At 38.8% G+C, this 5,182-nt stretch overlaps 1 long non-coding RNA gene across 1 annotated transcript; it reads left to right on the top strand.

Moving 5' to 3' along the window:
* Positions 1 to 260: 260 nt before the first annotated feature.
* On the top strand, positions 261 to 2,574 carry LOC138681941 (uncharacterized). Its single transcript, XR_011322171.1, has 3 exons — positions 261 to 311; positions 760 to 812; positions 2,388 to 2,574. It is a non-coding gene; the product is annotated as an uncharacterized lncRNA (long non-coding RNA).
* The last annotated feature ends 2,608 nt before the right edge of the window (positions 2,575 to 5,182 follow it).

Raw genomic sequence — 5,182 nt, 5'->3', positions numbered from 1 at the left:
ACTTAATGAATCATTCTGAATGCTGGATGAGTTAAAAACCACAGAGCCGGGTCATCTCCTCCTGTTATCATAAGCAGAGGAGAAGGCTTAAGGAATAGATGTGGGTCATTCCCACATATTTTTTTGAAGACATATGTGATTGCTGTCCTATCACAGGGATGGCATTTGTTTTCCAAGGGGGAGGCCATGAAGCCCTTTAACCATGTTGATTATTCATATAAAGAGGCAGCTACCCTGTGACTATCAGCTTCAGCCACAGACGCACCGATAACACGGATCCAGGAGCTATACACCTGGGCTATGTTTTCTCAGTAAGTCCCTCAGGACCAAGGAGGAGATTACATACCCTTCTCCCTTTTTCTCAGCTCCCTTTATCCAATCCACCTCATTTCCCTTTGAATTTCCATAACTCCCCATCGATTTTCTCCCATGACAAACATGGCTCAGGCCAAGTGCAGGAGTGGAGCTGCAGGTCCTGCTGAACCATTGCCCTCTGCCAGCCTGGGCGAATTCATCCGTGGAGAAGGATCCTTCTGGATGCAAGTTTTGAGAGAAGAACCTGAAACAAAATGTCGGCAAACAAAGCCTTTACCGCAGGTTTTGCTGTTTTAGGGGTTTTTTTTTGGACGGGGGAGGGTTGGGGTCTTTTGTTTGTTTGTTTATGGTTTGTTTTTTTCCAGGTCTTTTTTATGCTTATCTATTGAATTACCATAACTGCAATTATTGTATTGACATTGTCCTGAACTACCTATTTTTCAGTTACAGATTCTGTACTGGGAAGGTTAAAGGCAGCAAAGGTGCAAAATACGGACGTAAGTGCTTTTCACAAGAACAGTTTTGTGGCATTAGGACAAACGCAAGTGTATATATAATAGGTGACATTTAAGAGTTGAGGCACATTGTCTTCATACTGAATGTTTGATGAATTCCCTGCCAGTATTTGTTTTCATTCTTGTGAGAGATTAAAATAGAGTTGCAAGCAATAAGTGACTGCTTCACATTTTAATATATAATACCAATTCATACCACCTTTAAGTTACAGTTGTACGCAACGGGGGGGTGGGTGCATCTGCCTCTATTTTTACTTTGATTTAGTATTTTATAAAATGCCCTCAGAATTTTTTAGATGAATGAAGGAATAGTGGTGTTTCTGGAAATTAAAACAAAATATGCAGTTCACTGGCATCTGAGTGACTTACTTAAACTGGTATCTCTCCATTGAAACCCTGGTATTCTTATGCCAGCTGTGGAGGTAGCCTACTGCCTGCAGGGGTAGCAAGATCAAATCTCAGTTCATTTTTTCCGCTACTAGGCCCGATTTAGCTATGGTATTAGTAAATAAAACAATTTCATGTGTTTAGAATCAAATCCAAAATCAGTCTTTAGAAAGATTCTGATTATGGATCTGGGTAGTTCAAAATATGTTATTCAATATGGAGTACTGAAATATGTGAAAGGTGCATTCAATTCATTGCGTTGCTAGTATGATTTTATGAAAACTGAAACTGTCTTTGATTTTCTCATACTAAATAGAAAGAAGTTATTCATGTAAAAATATATGAACTGGTAAGGGATAGTCAAACTACAAATATTCTTGGCAGACTTCTTTTTCTCATCCATTTAACCATAGTTTAGGAGAGGAACAATTTTTAAAAGTCTGTTTAAAGTGATTCACTTAGAGACAGGAATCTTTCCTTTAAAGAAAGGAGGAGGGGAAGACAGAAATGACAGCCAAGGGCTCAGATTCTTGTTTTAACACTGGCAAAAATGTGAATAACATTACTGTTTCAGAATTACTCCAGACAGTGCCTTTACATCCAAATATTTTCTTTGAAAACATCTCCTTTTAGGTTTCTCTATCAAATAATAGAAATTTTATAATTCGTTTTGTTAATGTTAAATGTAATGCTGATCTAGATTGAAACATTAAAGAGGGTGAGATTTGTGTTTCCTCATAGAAATAATTTCAACTCGTATTTCTGAATTTCAAGAGTATCTAATTTTTCAATTTATTTCACATGAAATATGCCGGGCATTTTTCAGATGCAAAAATAATTCTTGTATAACTTTATTTTGCATTTACCAAGATTGATTTTTCATTAAGTGCTTTTTTTTTGGTTGGGTTTTTTTTTTCATTTACAAAAGTTGTTTTGTGCAGTAAATGAAGTGCCAACACAGACAAATGTAACCAACATTAAGCTAGCCAATAGAATTCAACAAACTGCTCAGGTCATTAATATAATTTGTTTTGGCACTGTTACATTTCCTAGTGCTACTCTGAGTAGTTTGCTGGGCACATCAATTTGTTTTCAGCTATTGTGAAATTGGATATCCTGGCTTTCATCCAAAGCACCCTCTCAATTTGCATATCTTTGTTATCATTTCAGGTTCTCAGAACATACTGTGGACTATCACACCATCTGCACCAAGATCCTCACATCCAAACACAAATTAAAAATGAAACTGTAAAATTTGCAAGGAAACAATACAGACCTTTTATCTCATTCTCCCTCTGTTCATTTTCAAAAGAGAAACTTGCTTGTAGCCAAGCATAGCAAAAAAGGCTTTTATTAATTGGACTGGCATCAAGCATGCATACATAAAATTGTTTATTTTTTCCCTATAAAGGGGTTGCCTGACATAAAAGGGTCTTTGAAGATGACATTCAGATTTTGACATTTGCATGATATTGTATAAATATCAGAGGTAGGAGACTTTTCTGACAAACCAGATGGGTCAAAAAAAGCAATTCCAGAGATAGATATTAGTCTTTTACTTAAAGGATATTAGCTTCTCCTCAAAGCTGTGAATTATTAGGCAGCAAAAACAAACATATTTTTCTCAAACCATGGCTTATTTAATTCTTTTCAATCCAAGTAAGCTGGGCTTGGGGAAAATATAAAATAATGTCATTACTTTTGAGGGGGGTTTTGTAATTCAATTAAGATCACAGAATATAATTGAATCTTGTCTTTTGAGTGCCACAGAGATTAAATCTTATTGCTGAATTTACTGCTTCTTGATAGAGCTAATCTCGATTTTAAGCATGGACTCTGAATGTTTTTTTGAAATACAGAAAGGCGTTTTAGGCCTTAATTCATCAATATTGGAATTATGTAGAGAGGGATTCTTCCTTTTAGCTTCATTCCTGGATGAGCTTTGATAGGAACCAACAGCTTCAGTTTTTATCTAGGGTGGCAAAGGAGAGGGAGGAAAGAAAAAAATCTACAAACCTATAACAATTGTAGCGGCACTTAGCAGGGAGGTTTGCTGGCTGTGTACTTCAGCAAAGATTTCAAATGAGGGAAGAGGGAACCTCCTCCTTTTGATCATGGGAAGGAATAGCACAAATCTGATTATATATGTTGACCCTTCTTTATCAACAAAGAATCAGCTACTGTCAGCAAGTAGCGCACAGGAACTAGTTGGTTTCATTGAGCAGGTTGGGAGAATGACCTGAGCACCTTCTCCAGGCTTGCTGCTTTTGATGATATGTTGCCATGCCGCTCAAAAAACTCCACAGTGTGAGCCCATAGTGAAAGGAAAAGAAAGGGAGAGAGGAAGACGGGAAGGGAGGAGGGAGGAAGGGGGAGGAATGGAGAGGAAGAGAGAGGGGACGAAAGGAAGAAGAAAAGAACAACGTAAACCCCAGCTTCCGCTTGACATCTTCAGAGGGTCATCATGCCCATGTATTCTTAAAATTCTCATATATAGCACATGACCGGTAGCTGAAAAAAGAAGCAGATTCTCCGAAAAAGATCAGATTCTCAGAAACTACTTTTCTCTCATCATTCCACAATTTGCATTGATGTAACTCTTCCCCTGGAGTGAATGAGTCGCCTTCATTCAGCTGGCTCACTTGTGGCAAGAGAGGTCCACCCTTAGGTATTTTACCTTGGAACATAACACCACATTGGTCTCAAGAAGAAGTTAAAGCTGACCTGTCTTACATGTGCCGTTTTCTTTTCATTCCGTCAATCCTACATCACCCTAAACATGAGGCTAGGGACTTCTTCCTTCTCTGATGGTTCCCCATGTCACCTTTAATTACACAAATCAGTAATGGCTTTTCTCTTCCTTACAATTCTAAATTGGTCACCTCTTCTCTCCCTCCCTCATCTTCTGTACCCGTCCTTCAGCCACCGGCCTTGATCTCAGTGCAATACCCATTTTTTACACGCTCTTTTGTCTTCCAGACCCCTTACAAATTCCAGTCATGCTCCATACCATTCTTCCATTTCCACATTTCATTAGACACACTGCTCCAAATTCATGATAGATACCTGGATAGTCACTGACTAAAGAAAAACTGTCTCTTAGTTCCTACACTGATCCATAATCAACATTTCCTTTTTGTCTTTCAGTCTGTTCAGATTTTTGCAGTGAAACTCATCCTGCATTAGCTGGTTGCTTTCAGAAGAGTTAAATAACAAAGCAATAATTAGCGCACAGCTAGATTAATCTGACCTGTGGCTGGGACTGATGAGAATTCTTACATTCACATACTATCGCAGGTAGTGTGCAAGAGCGATAATACATGTACACAAAAGAATGTGACATCTCTTACCAAATATAAGGCATCAAATATATTGTTAACTTAAGGAAAGAGTAAGGACTTTCATTCCTGGTGATGGTGAAACCCACTTGGATATTCAGCTACAGGGGGCAGGGGAGTGGGGATGTGGTATTTAGGCATTCCTTAGCATTGGCTTTTTTGCTCATTCAGAAAGTTCATGGAAGTAAAAGTGTTGCTGAGCTTCGAGTTATGTCCACGATAAGCCAGAGGAAGATAGATTTTATCTGAGGCTGCTGAAACATTAGGGTTTAAAGTGGTAGGTGAGAAAACACAGTGGTTGAGTTTTTTCTGCAAATTGGATGCCTCAGAAGCCTAGAGAAGAGGTCAACTTCAGTCCAGCTCTAGGTTGCCAATCACACTCTAATATTTAAGACATTCCCGTTTAACTAGCCAGTGACACACACAGAAAAGAAGTAGGCAGCAACACTTACTCCCAGCCTCAATAAACTGCTACGCGTTTATACCTCACTTGAATGGTGCACGACCTGCATAAATCTAAAGCAAGACTGAAGCCTGGGTGCCTGCGCCCATGGGAAGACCAAGCAGTGCACCACCACACCCCGAGAGCAGAAAGTTCACTGTCACTCAATACATCTGAAGCATTCT

The sequence above is a fragment of the Haliaeetus albicilla genome, chromosome 25, assembly GCF_947461875.1.
Source record: "Haliaeetus albicilla chromosome 25, bHalAlb1.1, whole genome shotgun sequence".
Classification (NCBI taxonomy): Eukaryota; Metazoa; Chordata; class Aves; order Accipitriformes; family Accipitridae; genus Haliaeetus; species Haliaeetus albicilla.
This window is presented reverse-complemented; position numbering and strand designations above follow the sequence as displayed.